At 41.5% G+C, this 17,907-nt stretch overlaps 1 protein-coding gene across 3 annotated transcripts in view; it reads left to right on the forward strand.

Annotated features, from left to right (window-relative positions):
* PACSIN2 (protein kinase C and casein kinase substrate in neurons 2) overlaps positions 1 to 17,907 on the forward strand; it is a 192,962-nt gene that overhangs the window by 149,668 nt on the left and 25,387 nt on the right. The window lies entirely within an intron of this gene.

Raw genomic sequence — 17,907 nt, forward strand, 5'->3', positions numbered from 1 at the left:
AGAGAAGGAAACTTCTTATTCTCCCACCTCATGTTTCCCTTTGGGCTTTGAGCACTTGATCACAGAATTGTAGTGGAGAGTAAACTGGTGCTGATTTGCTTTATTTTGACACCTATCAAGTCACATACTGTGTCATGGGGCCTTGGCCTAGTTTTAACCCAACTGAATGAGGTACCTGATCTGAAGTGTTACATTGTTTTTTTGTGGTGATCCTCTCAGACTAGAGAGTTGCACGGTGACAGAAATCTAACCCATCCCTGCCTGTCCCCAGTGGAATATTACCTGTCCCCACCCATAATTAACCTGTCCCCACAAGAATTTAGTGGTATTTAAAGAAAAATTCTGGTCAGCTCTCTGTCTCTGGGTTCGATCTACAGCACTGCAGGCAAGGAAGGAATGGAAGTTGGAGCTTGGAACACTTGTGCACACGTGTGAGACTCATCTGATCTGCTGATGCTGCTGAGAAGTCACCACATGCATGTGCCAGTAGGTCAGGTAACCTCTGATGCTTGTGCCTGTGTCAGAGCAGAGGCCTGCGCATCAGCTGTTAAAGCAAGAAGAAAGAGGAAGCAGTACTCAAAGAACTTGCTACTTGATAGGTGAAAGGTTGGCGCAGGTGCAGCTTACACTTCCACGGGAACCCTGCAGGAGCTGCTTCTGTCCCCACGAGAATTCCACAGCAACAACTTCCGTCCCCACAGGAACTCCGCAAAACTGGTTCCGTCCCCACGGGAACCCCGCAGCCCTGGATGGGATTCCCTTGAACCCTGTTCCCGTGCAGTTCTCTGTCTCAGACTACAGAGTAGGACTGCTTTCAGACAGACCGTGATAACTTATCCACTTTCATACTAAATTTAATTTTAACAAAGTGGTGCTGCTAATACATCCTAAACTTTGGCCTGCAGTGACATTGATCTTCCCTCCTTATTTTCCCAAGGCCACATGTCAACAAAAATGAGCAGGCAATGGGCTCTGCTTATTTTAGAGTTTAAGGGAACAGTAGCTTTCTGTAAGTATGCCAGATTTTTGTGGATTTTCTGTTTTGAAGAGAACAATCTGTTGCCTATGCCCAGACTGGTTTGACCCTAGCAGGCTATATCAAGTCGTATAGAGGCGTATTTTCAAAGCACTTTGTTTTTACTAGGCCTGTTTACTAAGCTGCGCTGTAGGCACGCTAACATTTTAGCGCAAGCTAAAAATTAGGACGCGCTAACGCTAGAGACACCCATATATTCCTATGGGTGTGTCTAGCATTAGCGCACCTACAGCGCGGCTTAGTAAACAGGGCCCTTAGACTTAAATGGTACGTAGTAACCTATGGAACTTTGCAAGTCTTAAATGCTTTGAAAATGAGCCCCATCGTATCAGAGCTATGGCTGCATCAGTGGCCAATGTGAAGTAAACTTTTATTGATAAGAGATTTAGAGCTGCGATTATAGGCTTGTGTTTGTTTACATCATGTAGGCTTCTGACAAAACAGTTTTTGAGCAGTCTATTTTTTTCCCAACTTTATGCAATTTCAATAATTAGATAAAATAAGCTATTGTAAACCATATGCTTTACAGTACTTTTGTTAATATACAAAATCAAACAGAGCCCTTTACCCCTCCCTACCTTTTCTCTCCCCATCCCCAGATTTATTTCCCTCCCCATCAAGGCTCAATATTAAGGGTAGTCATAGCGTATAACAAAATTCAAGAGATATAGCAAGGGGTTTGATACTAAGCTCATGAATCAGCTGTTTCTGTGTTTTGGGATCTCAATGCAGTGTAGACATCCCCATATTTTATGATAGAGCAAGATCTGGCCATACTTTAGAACCATCAACTTGGGCATTAAGCGTATGTAGTCTGATTTTAAGAGAACCATCTCCAATGGTGGAATTTGTGGTTGTTTCTAAAATCTTGCCAGGGTGATCTTCGTAGCTGTAAAAAGGTGACTTGCCAATTTGTGAGCCTCCTTAGCCAATTTACGTAGCAAACAACATTTCAGGTTTCAGGGATATGGTGACTATTAAAGTTCAGCATTCCAAATGTTGCTGTCCAGAATATTTGCACTACGGGACAGTTCCACCGTGCCTTATTTTTTAGCACAATCGTGTTTTGATTTGGCTAGGACAGTCTTCCCTTCCATGTTTTTCTGTTTTCCTGGTATTGTGCTGCATTCAGAGTCTGGCTTCTTAGGATTTCAGGTTAATTTTTGAAGAATTTGAAGAGGGGCTTATCTGTATGACTGCAAGGCCAAGTGTCTGAATAGGGATCTGTTTGGTTCTGAGATTTTGATAACAAATTGTGTTTCAGATTTGGCAAGACTTCTCCTAATTCCTGATCAATATGCTAATTTGATTTATGTCATTTTGGGTGTACTGGAGCTGTAACAGCATACAGAAATTATTTATAGTGAAAAAAAATCACAAGTTACTTCTCCTGTATTGGTGTAATATTTTCAATTATGCCTGCTTATATGTGCCATGGCTGGTAAAAGGGTGTGACTATTGTGGGTGTGGCTACTATAGGGGCAGAGCCATAGATGGTGACCCTGACCCTAAGGTTACCCATAATGAGTACTGGTACCTTTTTTCCTACAAAAAAAAAAGTACTGGATGTAATAAACATATAAAAACATTAGTTAAACAAAATTGCAACCGAATATATCAATAATTATAAACAATTAAAACCATCTATATAAATAAATCCCACCTCGAACGCTCTGAAGCTCACTCCAAGGCACTGAACTCCTGTAGTCTTCGTAGGGTAGGCTATCAGGACCACTCACCCTCACTCATAGACCTGCCCTCAGCCACACCCCATCTGTACATAAAACACTACCTCAACGTTCTGAAGACAAAACCGGATGAGGCCATCTGCACACTCCCTCAAGGGTTCGTTAGTTCATGGTGGTGAAGCCATGAAACTCACCATGTCTGTGTTCCCCGTCCTCGCGTCAAACATCATGACATCGAGGGCGCAACACAGACGGACATCAACACACCAGCCCCCACCCACCCACACTTCACTCCCTCCATCCCTCCCACTTCAAGGCCCGTCACGCCCCTAACAACCACTTACACACTCCCCCCTCCCTGCGATCCCAACACGCCCCCTCCACGTCACTGCCCTCTGGACACCCCCCCCCCCCACCGCGACCCTCTGCACACCACCCCTCCCTCCCAACCCCCCCTCCCGAACCCTTCCCCTACCTCTGCTAACGCCGACGAACTTCTCCTCTCGCCTGCGGGGCCTGGCTTGACGAAGGAGCATCTGTTGTCTCTGTGCGTGCGTCTGACATCAGACGCACGCACAGACACGTCAACAGATGCTCCGTCAGCAAGGAACGCCCCGCAGCCCTGAAAACAACTTCACCCCGCTCAGCACAGGTACGCAGAGGCTTCAGGCCATGCCTTCCAGAGCCAAAGGTGGCGCCCACAGGGTCGCGCCTCGTGGGGGGGCAGGCAGCAACGCGAAGGGAGGGGGCTGCAGTAGGAGGCAGGAGGGAGTCCAAAACTCAGTGGGAGGGCCGTGAAGGTTCAATTGCCAGCGACGCGGTTTGCAACTCGGGACGGAGGGGGGGCCTTACTTGCGCCCGTTTCATTGCGTTTTGAAACGGGCCTTCTTTACTAGTATTAACATAAAATCGAAATAAAATGAATCCTTAAACTGATCAATAAGTACCTACTAACAAAAATATTACAAGTACATATAAAAAGAGTATGGAAACCAGTTATGATGTACCAGTTATAACTATCAATAATTATGTAAATTAGAAACGTAAACTGAAAACATCATAACACCAAATAAAAAAGCTTGTATTACTGGTGGGGAGGAGGTGCATGGATGTGGGAGCCAGTGCATCAGCAGTGTGACTTGTACCTTTTGCCTTTTCTGTGATTGGAATGAGACTGTTTCACTGGTACATGGCTACGAGGAGCATGGTAGTCAATAGCTGTTCCAGTGTCAGGTACTAGCCACTTGTGCACTCCAGGGCCATTGTTGGGGAGCTGGTTTTGGTGGGAATGGCAGCCATGTTGAAGCCAGACTGCATGGCTCCTGTGTGGTCCCTTTCAATACAAGTCAGGGCCTGTCTGGAAGGAGGAGCTGCATTGTCATGACCAACGGTCTGGGGTCCTGGTTTGTGCAAGCCCTGTATGAAAATATTTGGATAGCATTGTCCAGTCTCCAGGGGCCTTGAAGGCGCATATGCATTCAGGTCCTGGGTCTTCATAAGCAGACACTGGGGCTCCTAGGGTTCTTGGGCATCTTATTGGGGGCTCCGGAGTCTTTGGGCATAAAACCCAGATTGATTCCCTATGGGAGAAAGCCTAGGACAGGCCTAGGGAGGATGAGGATCTGGCTCTGTGCAGTCACTATCTGGAATCTGTGGAGCTGTCCCTTGAGGAAGAGTTGTCACCTGTGGTGAGGCTGTTAGGTAAAAAAGAGTTGCCTTCTCTGATCAGTCTGGTAGTCAGGGTGCTCTGCATGGTCAGAGTGGCCCAGGACTATGGCCTTGGATGGAGACCCAATTTATTTGAAGGGTATGCGCAAGCCCCTCCACTCCCCAGGCCTTTCCCCTACATAGGGATCTCTCTCAGATTGTCCTGTCCAAGTGACGTACATCAATAAACAAGACAGCAGAAAAAGTGTAGCGGTGGTGTACAAGGTTGTGGATCTGTGCATTTGGGCAATGTCCTTTCTTCTGGCTCTGTCTGCAGCCCATATTGCAGGATGGACAACATTCAGACGGATTTTGTCAGTCATCAGATGCTGAAACTGGGTGAAGGGGAACTAGTTCCTGCAGCATTCCTGCTGTTGGTAAATTGATGGAGACAGCCTCTTTGATCTCTTGGTGGTAAGGCAGAATGCCAAGGGTCCCACCTTCTTCAGTTTCAGTAAGGGTGAGGGGGTGGTAGGACTTGACGTGTTGACTCAAACTTGGCCATGCCAGGAGCCTCTTTGTGTTATGGCCATTGATCACTTAGGTGGATCGCAGGATTGCAGAGCATCTTATTCTGGTGGTCCTAGAGTGGCTGTGGTGTCCCTGGTATTCAAATATGATCAGGTTCCTGGTGGAGCTCCTCTTCACATCCCTAGAGGTCTGGGGTTCCTGCCTCAACAGTTCAACGACTGGTTGTCTTACAGGATCCAGATTCCTTCTAGTTTACAGCTTGGCCCTTGAGAGGCTTTTGACATCCTTGGTTTATGTGTGTATCTGGTAGTTTTTTGAACACTGGTGTGAAAACCATGGCTTGGCTGCATGGCAAGCTAGTTTAGAGATGTTTTCTTACAAGAGACTGTCTAAAGGTTTCACACTCCATGCAAGTGCAGGTGGTGGCCCTGATTTGCTTCCAAGGCAGGGTGGAGCTGGGGTCACAACCAGATGTGATATGATTACTTCGGGGGGGAGGGGGGGATTAAGCACACCGTTCCCTCCCCTGTGATGTTTAGTGGTTCTGCAGTGGGATCTCAGTTTGATCCTGAGAGCCCTGTCTAAGCCTGCCTTTTGAGCTTTTGAAGAGTGTATCAGTTCATGACCTTTCCTTGAAAGCATTTTTTCTTGTGGTAATTAATTTGACCCAGTGGATCTTGGAGCGCCAGGCTCTTTAATGTCTGGATTCCTTCTTCTCAAAAGGGTTGGTGTCCATTCATTTGGTTCCTTCCTTTTACCAAAGGTGGTTTCTTCCTTTCATTTGAATTTGTCACCCTTCTGGCATTTTTGTCCAGGTGGGCCAGGTACAAACGTAATGGAACTTTGTAAGTTGTACAGTATGTCTGTAGAACTCTGTTATGGTACCTGGAAATCACCAACAGTTTTAGAAGATCAGATAATCTCTTTGTGGTGTTCAGCAGACCCTTGCAAGGGGCAGGCAACATCAAATCTTCCCATCACTTGATGGAATAAGGTGACAATTGAGTCAGCATACATCCTCAACTGGAAGGTGGTGCTGAAAGTGCTTTGGCCGCATTCATATTTCTTTTGTGTACTGTTTTAGAGAGTTTTGACAATACCCTAAATTCAGTTAATTATCATATATCTCTTATAGACAGTTGGGCTACTTGAACAAACTGATCCCCCCCCCCCCCCCCCCCCCCCCCAAATAATTTGGTTTGGTGACATTACTAAGGTTTCAAATAAGATGGAAACATTTATCTTCTGGTGAAGTTTTGAAAATAGAGGATCAGTCCAGAGCGCTGGGTGTAATTTTGGGTTATACTTTGTCATTTGATAAGACGATTAACGCTCTTAGCAAGAGGTTCTTTTTCAAACTTCAACAACTTTGAGCCATTTGGTCTTTTTTTAAAGAAAGAAGACTTTAGAACCATCGCCCAAGTAGTTTTACTGCCACAATTGGATTACTGTAATTCTTTATACTCCCGTATATCAAGTAAGTTGCTACACCATTTACAGTTATTGCAGAATAACGTGATCAGATTGGTTAGCGGACTTAGCTATTTCAATAGTGTTTCCTCTACTTTGCAAGGTTTTTACTGGTTGTACATAAATGTGTTGCTTTCAAAATCTGCTTAATTTTTAAATCTATTTTTGGGTTAAATTAAGAGCAGTTGAGCGACTTTCTTGTGTAACCATCTCCTGGCAGAAGTTTGTGTTTTACACGAACCATGAAATTAGATTATTCTTCCTTGAAAACTATTTGTCTATTTTTGAGGGCTTTTTTTATTTTTGGGGGGCTAGGCTGTGGAATGCGTTGCTCTTAAATTTGAAGTATACTTCCTCTTACCTGTGTTTGAGAAACATTTTGAAAACTTATTTGAGAAATAACCAGTGGTTGGTCTGATAATTTGACTGCTTTATTTTTATTTTGTTTTTATTGATTTTTTTTTTCTATTGGTTGGAGTTTCCATTTTAAAATGGTAAAGCACTGTGAATCCTCAGGGAATACTGGCGGTATATAAGACTGTCTTAGATTAGGTCACTGGAGGCTTCTGGGCAGAGGCCAGAGCGAGCCCTGGAACTTATTTGTACGGCCGCAACATGGTCATTGCTGCATTCCTTTTGTTAAACACTACAGGACTGATGTGGCATGAGGGGTGATAGTGCTTTTGGCAGGGCGATCCTGTCTTCTCTCGGCTCTGAGGGATAAAGTTTGGGTACACCCCACTGGTGTGGACTGGTCTAGCAAGATGATGAAAGAGCTAAAATTAATCTTACCTGCTAATTTTCTTTCCTTTTGAGTCCTTTAAGACTGTGGCCTTCTCCCTGTTTGGGTGATCTATAGCTAGTCGTTCTGGCTGTTTAGCTATTCTATATACAAGAAATGAGATCTTGCATAGAGCCCCTTAGTGGGTCTCTGGCTTCTTGTTCTTTCTTCCTTATTTGTTTGACTTGTTTCCATCATTTTTTGGCTTTGGCATACTGAATTGTCCCAGGTTCTCCTTAAGACAGTGATATCACTGGAATATTCAAATTTCTCTGCCTCATCATCGGCTAGCATGTACAACCCACTGGAGTGGACTGGTGTAGCAGGACTCAAGGAAAGGAAAATTAACAGGTAAGAATAATTCCACCATTTGCAGCCCCAGAAAGGCAATGTTTAAAGCAGATAAGTTCTAGTTCTTAAAGATCTCAGACAAATTTGAGTCTCTGTATTTCTCCAGTGAATCTGCATACAGTATAACTTCATAATTTGATCTAATAATTGTTATATTGCTTGGTTTTATTTGTGGCCTTTAGCAGTTGTCACACTTCCCTGGTTTAATGCATCTCTCCCGTGTTAAACTGCAGTTTACCCAGTGTGACTGGGAGTCTCGGTATGTGAAACTGAACCAACTTCAGCACTTTGGTAGGAGGGAATCAAGTGAATTCCCCTTTGTCAGCAATGATGCACTGCTGCTATTAAGCAATAGATTCTTGAGATTAGGTAATAAACATATTAGTACAATACTGATTTTAAAGTGTTGTTTGTACTTTTTTAATGCTATAATTGGACTATTTTGGGGAGGGTCCTTTTTCCTTGATAGGTAAAGCAAGTTTTAACCAGGGAGGAAATACTTTAAATATTAACTACAGCTGATTGGTATGGAAATGTTTAACATGTGCATTCATCAATAAAAAATTGTTAAATCTTAAATATGAACTACAGCTGTAAATATCTTGCAAAGCAGCAACTGTATTTGATTTTTTAAAAGTGGGGAAAAAAGAAACCCTCTATGCATGGTTTGTACTCTAAGTCCCAGCAGCCTATTTAAAATCCTGTACTTGCTGTCATTAGAGAGGGACTTGTTGTGTAGTCAACAGACATTTCACAAACCATAATATATTTGAGGTCTTTATCAATACTTTTTGGCGCTTCTGATTCACTGTTCATTTTTTTTCCTGCTTTCCATGCAACAAGGATGATGTGAGTGGGTTTTTTTTTTTTAATTATTGCTAGTGCTCCCAAAATTGCTAACTGATTTATATTCAAAAACAAAATTATCTAAAACTGTACTTACCCAGCTAATACTTAAAAGTTGTTCAAAGGCTAAAGATTTATTTCCATCGTACATTTAATGAATCTTCTACAGACATTCAGTAAAGTTTTCCAGTGTAATATCTATGCTCTAACTTTTCTGTAGCTGTCTTCAGAGATGGGGAAGCAGTAGAAGTAGAGGAAAGTAGAGGACATGAATTGAGATTGCAGTCTACCAGGAATAACATCAGGAAATACTTTTCATGGAGAGGGTGGTAGATGCCTGAAATAATCATCTGATGGAGGTGGTGGGGACAAAGACACCTACAGAGTTTAAAAACTTGTGGGATAAATACAGAGAATCCCTATTTAGAAAAGAGAATCAAATGCAAAACTGAAATGACATTCACATTTTAAGCAGGACATAGAAGAGTGTAATATGTATGGAGCAGCATACATGGCTCTTTCTGCTGTCAATTACTATGTTACTATGAGGCTCATTTTCAAAACTGGAAAATGTCCAAAAGATGGCATTAAATGCCATATGGATGTTTTTCTCAGAAAAACGCTCAAATTGTGATTTTTGAAACCTATATTTGGAACGTTTTTCTCCGCAGTTCATCTAAATTATAAGGGGGCATGTTTTGGGCAGGGCTAGGGTGGGCTTATGATTCGGACATTTTTCTGCAATAGTGGAATATGGAGAAAATGTCCAGGCCAAAAAATAAGACATTTTTTTTCTAGACCTGTTTCAGTGATGAGTAAGTGCTAAAAAGGTGTTCAAGCTGACCAGATGACCATTGGAAGGATGAAGGCATGACCCCCTCCCACCCCCCTATGAGGTGAAAGCGACAGTACATATCAGGCTGTATGATAGCAGCAGATATAATGGGCATTCCTCTTAGAGCAGCAAGCAGGTCCCTGGAGTAGCCTAGTGGACTGTAGAGAAGGGAACCCAGGCCCATAGCCCACTCTAACTGGTACATGTGGTGAAAAGTATGAGCCCTCCAAAAATCACAAATATTTCTGTGATTTTGGATGAAGGCCAGAAGCAGATTTAAAAAGAAGCTTGCAGTTAAAAAAAAAAAACAAAAACTCGTAATAGTAACTTTTTCAAGTACATTCAAAGCAAGAAGCATGTGAGGATATAGGTGTACTACTAGATGGGGGGGGGGGGGGGGGGTAAAAGGGGTTGAGGAAGAACAAGGCCATAGCAGAAAAACAAATTATTATTTTTTTTTTTTTGGGGGGGGGGGGGGGGGAGTCAAAAAGATAGAACAAATTGACACGGCTAAATAATTAAAACCAGGTAGTTTACATCCCAGAGCTATGAAAGAACTTACATACTCTAAATGAGGTCTTACTAGAGAGTTATACAGAGGCACTATCACCTTCTTTTTCCTGCTAACCATTCTTCTCCCTATACACCCAAGTTTTCTGCTGAAACATAGAAAACTGTAAGCATATAAAGACCTATCCATCTACTCTCTCTTTCATTGTCTTAGAGATTCGTTGTACTTGTCCCAATCTCTCTTGAATTCAGATACTGTTTTCATCTTCACCACTTCTACCGGGAGGCCGTTCCACAAATTCACCACCCTTTCTGTGAAGAAGTATTTCTTCAAGTTACTTGAGTCTACCCCCTTTTACTTCATCCTGTGCCCCTTGTTCCAGAACTTCCTTTTAATTGAAAGAGACTCACCTCCTGTGCATTTGTTGCATAAGTATTTAAATGCCTCTATCATATCTCCACTCTCCTGCCTTTCTTTCAAAGTATTCATATTCAGATCTTTAAGTCTGTCCTCATTTGCTTTATGACGAAGATCACTGACCATTTTAGAAGCCACCCTCTGGACCGACTCCATCTTATTTGTCTTATTGAAGGTGCAGTCTCCATAATTATACACAATATTCTAAATGAGGTCTCACCAGAGACTTATACAGGCGCATCATCACCTCCTTTTCCCTATTGGCCATTCCTCTCCCTGTGCACCCAAGCATCCTTCTAGCTTTTTGCCATTGCCTCTTCTACCGCTTTGGCCACCTTAAGATTATCACTTATGATAACACCCATATCCCGCTCCTCTTTTTGTGCACAAAAGTTCTTCACCCCCTAAACTGCACCGTTCCCTCAAGTTTTTGCTGCCCAAATGCATGACCCTGCATTTTTTTAACATTACAGCTTAGCTGCCAAATTCCAGACCATTTCTCTAGCTTTACTAAGTCCTTCCTGATGTTATACACACCATCAGGTATGTCTACCCTATTGCAGGTACCCTCTGCAAAGAGGCAAACCTTACCAGATAGCCATTCAGCCATATCACCTACAAAAAATGTTAAAAAGAACCGGCCCAAGAACCCTTGCAACACACCACTGGTAACATCTTTTTCCTCGGAATGAGCTCCATTTACCACTACCCTCTGTCGCTTTCCACTCAACCAGTTCCTACCCCAGTCAGTCGGTATAGGACCTATACTGAGAGCACTCGATTTATTTATTAGTCATCCATGATAAACCATGTCAAAGGCTTTGCTAAAATATAATTTACATAAGTACATAAGTATTGCCCAGCATCCTGTTTCCAACAGTGGCCAATCCAGGTCACAAATACCTGGCAAGATCCCAAAAAAGTACAAAACATTTTATACTGCTTATCCCAGAAATTGTGGATTTTCCCCAAGTCCATTTAATAATGGTCTATGGACTTTTCCTTTAGGAAGCCGTTCAAACCTTTTTTAAACTCTGCTAAGCTAACCGCCCCTACCACATTCTCTGGCAACGAATTCCAGAGCCCAATTACATATTGAGTGAAGAAAAATTTCTCCGATTCGTTTTAAATTTACTACATTGTAGCTTCATTGCATGCCCCCTAGTCCTAGTATTTTTGGAAAGCGTAAAGAGACGCTTCACATCTACCTGTTCAACTCCACTCATTATTTTATAGACCTCTATCATATCTCCCCTCAACCGCCTTTCCTCCAAGCTGAAGAGCCCTAGCCGCTTTAGCCTTTCCTCATAGGGAAGTCATCCCACCCCCTTTATCATTTTCATCACCCTTCTCTGCACCTTTTCTAATTCCACTATATCTTTTTTGAGATGCGGCGAACAGAATTGAACACAATATTCGAGGTGCGGTCGCACCATGGAGCAATACAAAGGCATTATAACATCCTCATTTTTGTTTTCCATTCCTTTCCTAATAATACCTAACATTCTATTTGCTTTCTTAGCTGCAGCAGCACACTGAGAAGAAGGTTTCAACGTATCATCAATGATGACACCTAGATCCCTTTCTTGGTCTGTGACTCCTAATGTGGAAACTTGCAAGCCGTAGCTATAATTCGTGTTTGTCTTTTCCACATGCATCCCTTTGCACTTGCTCACATTAAACGTCATCTGCCATTTAGACGCCCAGTCTCATAAGGTCCTCTTGTAATTTTTCACAATCCTCCTGTGATTTAACAACTTTGAATAACTTTGTGTCATCAGCAAATTTAATTACCTCACTAGTTACTCCCATCTCTAGGTCATTTATAAATATGTTAAAAAGCAGCTGCCACAGCACAGACCCCTGGGCAACCCCACTAACTACCCTTCTCCATTGAGAATACTGAACATTTAACCCTACTCTCTGTTTTCTATCTTTTAACCAGTTTTTAATCCACAATAGAACACTACCTCCTATCCCATGACTCTCCAATTTCTTCTGGAATCTTTCATGAGGTACTTTGTCAAATGCCTTCTGACAATCCAGATACACATTATCAACCGGCTCACCTTTATCCACATGTTTGTTCACCCCTTCAAAGAAATGTAGTAGATTGGTGAGGCAAGATTTCCCTTCACTAAATCCATGTTGACTTTCTCATTAATCCATGCTTTTGAATATGCGCTGTAATTTTGTTCTTAATAATAGTCTCTACCATTTTGCCTGGCACAGACATCAGATAATTTCCCAGATCTCATCTGGAATCTTTGTTAAAAATCGGTGTTACATTGGCCACCCTCCAATCTTCCGGTACCATGCTTGATTTTAAGGATAAATTACATATTGCTAACAATAGCTCCACAGGCTCATTTTTCAGTTCAATCAGTACTCTGGGATGAATACCATCCAGTCCAGGAGATTTGGTACTCTTCAGTTTGTAGAACTGCCCCATTACATCCTCCAGGTTTACAGAGAATTCATAAAGTTTCTCCGACTCGTCAGCTTCGAATACCATTTCTGGCACCGGTATCCCACCCAAATCTTCCTCGGTGAAGACCGAAGCAAAGAATTCATTTAATCTCTCCACTACGGCTTTGTCTTCCCTGATCACCCCTTTTACTCCTCGGTCATCTAGTGGTCCAACCGATTCTTTTGCCGTCTTCCTGCTTTTAATATACCTAAAAAAAATTTTTACTATGTGTTTTTGCCTCCAGCACAATCTTTTTTTCGAAGTCCCTCTTAACCTTCCTTATCAGTGCTTTGCATTTGACTTGACATTCCTTATGCTGTTTCTTATTATTTTCAGTTGGTTCCTCCTTCCATTTTCTGAAGGATTTTCTTTTAGCTCTAATAGCTTCCTTCACCTCACTTTTTAACCATGCCGGCTGTCGTTTGGTCTTCCGTCCTCCTCTTTTAATACGAGGAATATATTTGGCCTGGGCTTCCAGGATGGTGTTTTTGAACAGCCTCCACGCCTGATGTAAATTTTTGACCCTTGCAGTCGCTCCTCTAAGTTTTTTTTTTTTTTTTTTTCACCGTTCTTCTCATTTTATCATAGTCTCCTTTTTTAAAGTTAAACTCTAACGTATTTGATTTCCTATGTATTCTTCAAAGCTAATATCAAATCCGATCATATTATGATCACTGTTATCAAGCAGCCCCAGCACCATTACCTCCCGCACCAGATCATGCGCTCCACTAATGAGTAGGTCTAGAATTTTTCCTTCTCTCATTGGCTCCTGTACCAGCTGCTCCATAAAGCTGTCCTTGATTTCATCAAGCAATTTTATCTCCCTAGCGTGCCCTGATGTTACATTTACCCAGTCAGTATCGGGGTAATTGAAATCACCCATTACTATTGTGTTGCTCAGTTTGTTCGCGTCTCATTTCCTTTTAACATTTCTGCATCCGTCTGTTCATTGTGGCCAGGCGGACGGTAGTACACTCCTATCACTATCCTTTTCCCCTTTACACATGAAATTTCAATCCACAGTGATTCCAAGAAGTGTTTTGTTTCCTGCAGAATTTTCAATCTATTTGATTCAAGGCTCTCGTTAATATACAATGCTACCCCTCCACCAATTCGATCCACCCTATCACTACGATACAATTTTTACCCCGGTGTGACAGTGTCCCACTGGTTATCCTCCTTCCACCAGGTCTCAGAGATGCCTATTATATCTAATTTTTCATTTAGTGCAATATATGCTAACTCTCCCATCTTATTTCTTAGGCTCCTGGCATTCGCATATAAACATTTCACAGTATGTTTGTTGTTCCTATTTACAAGATGCTTAGTACTTGACAGTATTAATTTGCAATCTTTTGTCTGATTTTTATTTTTATTTAAGGACACCTGATCTACTACCGTCTCTTTTGCAACCTTACTATCAAGATACCTTATCTTCCCTGTTTTGGTGATATCTTTGAAAGATCGTGCAGTGCCTGCTAGATTCTATCTGTTAATGCTGTGGTACAAAGTTTTTAAAACTAAGTGGAAAAGACTATGAAGATTAGTTGATAAAGTTTGCTTTTTATATTTTTGTTTTGCCTAACACTAACCTACAATTCCTCCTTTAAACCCCAATCTTTAAGTTCCCAAAGCACAAAGCAAAATAGCGTTCAGTTACCAGAGAAATGTCCTCTTCTCTCGGAACTTCTCAGAAATTCACCACATCTAGCGCTCTCCCTCGATCCAACTCTGTCATCCAGTGAACAAAATTAATCAGATTTGTCTGACAGTGAAACTGTTGCCTTGGGTCCTGTAATCCATTGGATTCCAAAAACTTTACTGTTCTCTCTTTTAAAATCATTTCTATTAATTTACTTACCATAGAAGTCACTCACCGGCCTGTGACTCCCAACCTGTTCCTTACTTCTGCTTTTGTGGAGAGGGACCACATCTGCTTTCCTCCAATCCTCTGGGACCACTCCCGACTAGAAAAGCATTGTAAAGGTCAGCCAGTGGCAGCACTAGAACTTCTCTCTAAGTTCATTCTGTATGCTTAGATGTATGCCATCCAGCCCCATTCCCATTTGTGTTTGCCTTCTGCTGTCCTGCTCCCAGCCCTTCAGCTAACACATGACAGAAATATTTGTTAAGCAATTCTGCCATCTACATATTCCTCCCTTTCACCTTTGAGTCTCACTTTTGCCATTGCCTTTTCTACCTGTTTAGCCACCTTAAGATCATTAGATAAGATCACCCAAAGTCTGCTCTTCTTTCGTGAATGGAGCAGTACAGTATAGGGATAGAGTACTTCTCTTGGGTATTTGCAGCCCAAATGTATGACCCTGAATTTTTAGCATTAAATTTAGCTGCCAAATTCTAGACCATTCTTCAAGCTTCACCAGATGCTTTTTCATGTTATCTACTCCTTTTTGGCTATCTGCCTTAGTTCAGTATTTGGTATCATCCACAAAGATAAACCTTACCAGACAGCACTTCTGCAATATCTGTTACAAAAAATAAATAAACTTGAAGACCAAGAACCGGATCCTTGTGGCACTTCACTTGTAACATCCCTTTCCTTAGAATGAACGCCACCAAGAATCTTTTAAGGAATCAGGTAAAGGTATTAACAGGACCAAGTAAAACAGGTGAAAGATTTGGTATCAGGGTCTGACCTGTCACCCATATGGCTTTTGATTTGTTTAGATGAGCTTTAAATGATTAGTGGTCAGAGGGGTAAGATCAGGATGATTTGAATCTGTAAAGAAAACCAGCTGTATGTCCATTAGGTGTTCATCTAGTCCTCTTCTTCAGTGTGTACTGAAGACTTCTAAATACACTTAAAGTATCTTTCCTCCTTGCTTTACCTATTTAGATAGCTTTTCTTCCACTCCTGTTTCAGTTTAGTGATTTCTAACCTGTCAATCTGTTCAATAAGTTATACAGTGTGAGGAACATTCATCAACCACACAAACAGGTCGGCTAAAATACAGTCTAGTGACTGACTGGATTATAAACTGGTTGAGTGGAATGTGAGAAAGGGTAATGGTAAATGGGAGTTCAATATGAGGATAAGTATGTTGCTAAGTGATGTACCAGAGGGATAGGTCCTTGGTCTGGTTTTTTAAAACATTTTTCTTAGTATTGCGGAAGGACTGTCGGGGAAGGGTAGACATCCTCTAAAACTTGAATAATATGGTAAATGTGAGCAGATAAAAACCTGTATGGTCCATATAGTCTGCTCACCAAGGTGTCCAGAGTTGTATCTGGCACTCTGTGCAGGTTCCACTTCCTCATGATTAACACAGGCATCATAAACAGGGCAGTCAGCAGTTGGACTTGCTAACCTCATATGTGCAGTTATGTTCCAAGATTGCATCAGATAATACCATGATACAGTTGCTTTCAACTCTAAAAATGTTTTTCCCCTCTCCCACTGTTGACTAGCATCTTTTATTTTCTAATATCAACTTTGATTCTACCCCTTCCCCCATAGAGTTACAAAGCACCTGCAATCATAGGCTATGCTTTGAATGTGATATGATATACACATACTTAATATTTAGCTTTTTCTGCCAATTTTGGGGCACAGACCATAGAAGTCTGTCCGACACTGGTTCTATTTTTGTCATCAGTCTGTCAATCAGTTTCTAATCCAGTTCACCACTTTGGGTCCTAACTTCACCCTGTCAAGTTTATTCAAGAGCCTCCTGTGAGGGACCATGTCAAAGGCGTTGCTGAAATCCGTCTACAGGAGTTGCTATTAAATCCCACTCTAGCCTTGATCCTGCTCTGATTTTGCCTTTATGAGATCCAGACTGTACAAGTATGCCCAGTATTGGTTTTACTTGCTGACCTCTGGAGCTGCCATGAAAGTTTACTTCAGCTATGATGTCATTTAAGTTTTGTTTTAATTTGATTCTGACCTTTCTATATAACGATTCTCTATTTATCCCACCCATTCTTGAATTCTGTCACCATTTTCTCTTCACTACCTCCCCTGGAAGGACATTCCAAGCATTCGCCACCTCGTCTCTGAAAAAGATTAGTTTGCATATTGATACCTTTAAGCATTTAAACATCTGTATCGTATTCCACTATCCCTCTTTTGCTGTAGGGTATACATGTTCAGGTCTTCAAGTCTCCTTTCTTCTACTGGATATGCCTCTTATGCAGCCTAGCATCCTTCTAACTACAGCCACCACCTTGTCGCTTTGTTTTGTTGCATTAAGGAGGTGGCTGTAGCTGGAAGGGATCTGGTGAAACTTGAATGATCTAGAATTTGGCAGTTAAGATTTAATGTTAAAAATAAAGGCCCTGCATTTGGGCTGCAATTGTCTAAGAGACCTGTAAGTATAAGGGATGCAAAATGTATGTGCGTGAAAGAAGAGCAGGACATAGGGTAATCATATGATCTTAAAGTGACCAAATAAGTAGAAAAGGCAATGACAAATGCCAGAAGGGTACTTGGGTGCATAGAGAGAGGAATGACCAGCAGGAAAAAGATGATGATGTTTTCGTGTAAGTCTCTGGTCACTCATTTGTACTGTGTAAAATTCTGGAGACTGTACAGGATGGAATCAGTACAGAATACGGTGCCTAAAATGGTCAGTGTGGTCTTTGTCATAAACATTCCAATATCTATACTTTGGAAGAAATGTGGGAGAGGTGCAGTATGATAGACATTTAAATATCTCCATGGCATAAATTGAGCTCTGGAACAGGGGTAATACAAAAGCTTCAAACAATCCAGAATGCAGCAGTATGGGCTAATTTACTCATTATCTAAATCTGATCATGTGTCTAATTTTTATTTGAGTCTCCACTGGCTCTCACTGGAGGCCAGGATAGTAATTAAATTTTATTGTTTCTTTTTAAGATTTTACGAGGTGATACTCCATTTTATATGTATACTTTGTTTGAGTTTCCTTCTGCAATAAGGTTGTTGAGAGATAACAATTTGTATTTCCAACTCCCAGAGGGATAAAATCCTCTCGCTTGTTTGAATCTGCCTTTTCTTTTTAGGCAGCAAAACTCTGGAGATCTATCCCAGCTGCTTTGAGATCCATTCAGAATTATAAACAATTTAGAAAGTTTTTAAAGACATATTTTAATTTCAGAAATGTGTTACATGTTAAAATGTTCTACTTCTTAATTGTTATCTTTTTGAATTTGATTGTTAATTCACTAGGCGATACCTGGTTGATATTGTTATGATCTGCGTTGAACCTGTTGTCAGGTAAATGTGGAATACAAGAATAAATGGTATCTTGTGCTACAATAAAGGTGAAAGGGGATAGACTCGGGAGTAATCTGAGGAAACATTTATTTTCAGAAAAGGT

The sequence above is a fragment of the Microcaecilia unicolor genome, chromosome 9, assembly GCF_901765095.1.
Source record: "Microcaecilia unicolor chromosome 9, aMicUni1.1, whole genome shotgun sequence".
NCBI lineage: Eukaryota > Metazoa > Chordata > Amphibia > Gymnophiona > Siphonopidae > Microcaecilia > Microcaecilia unicolor.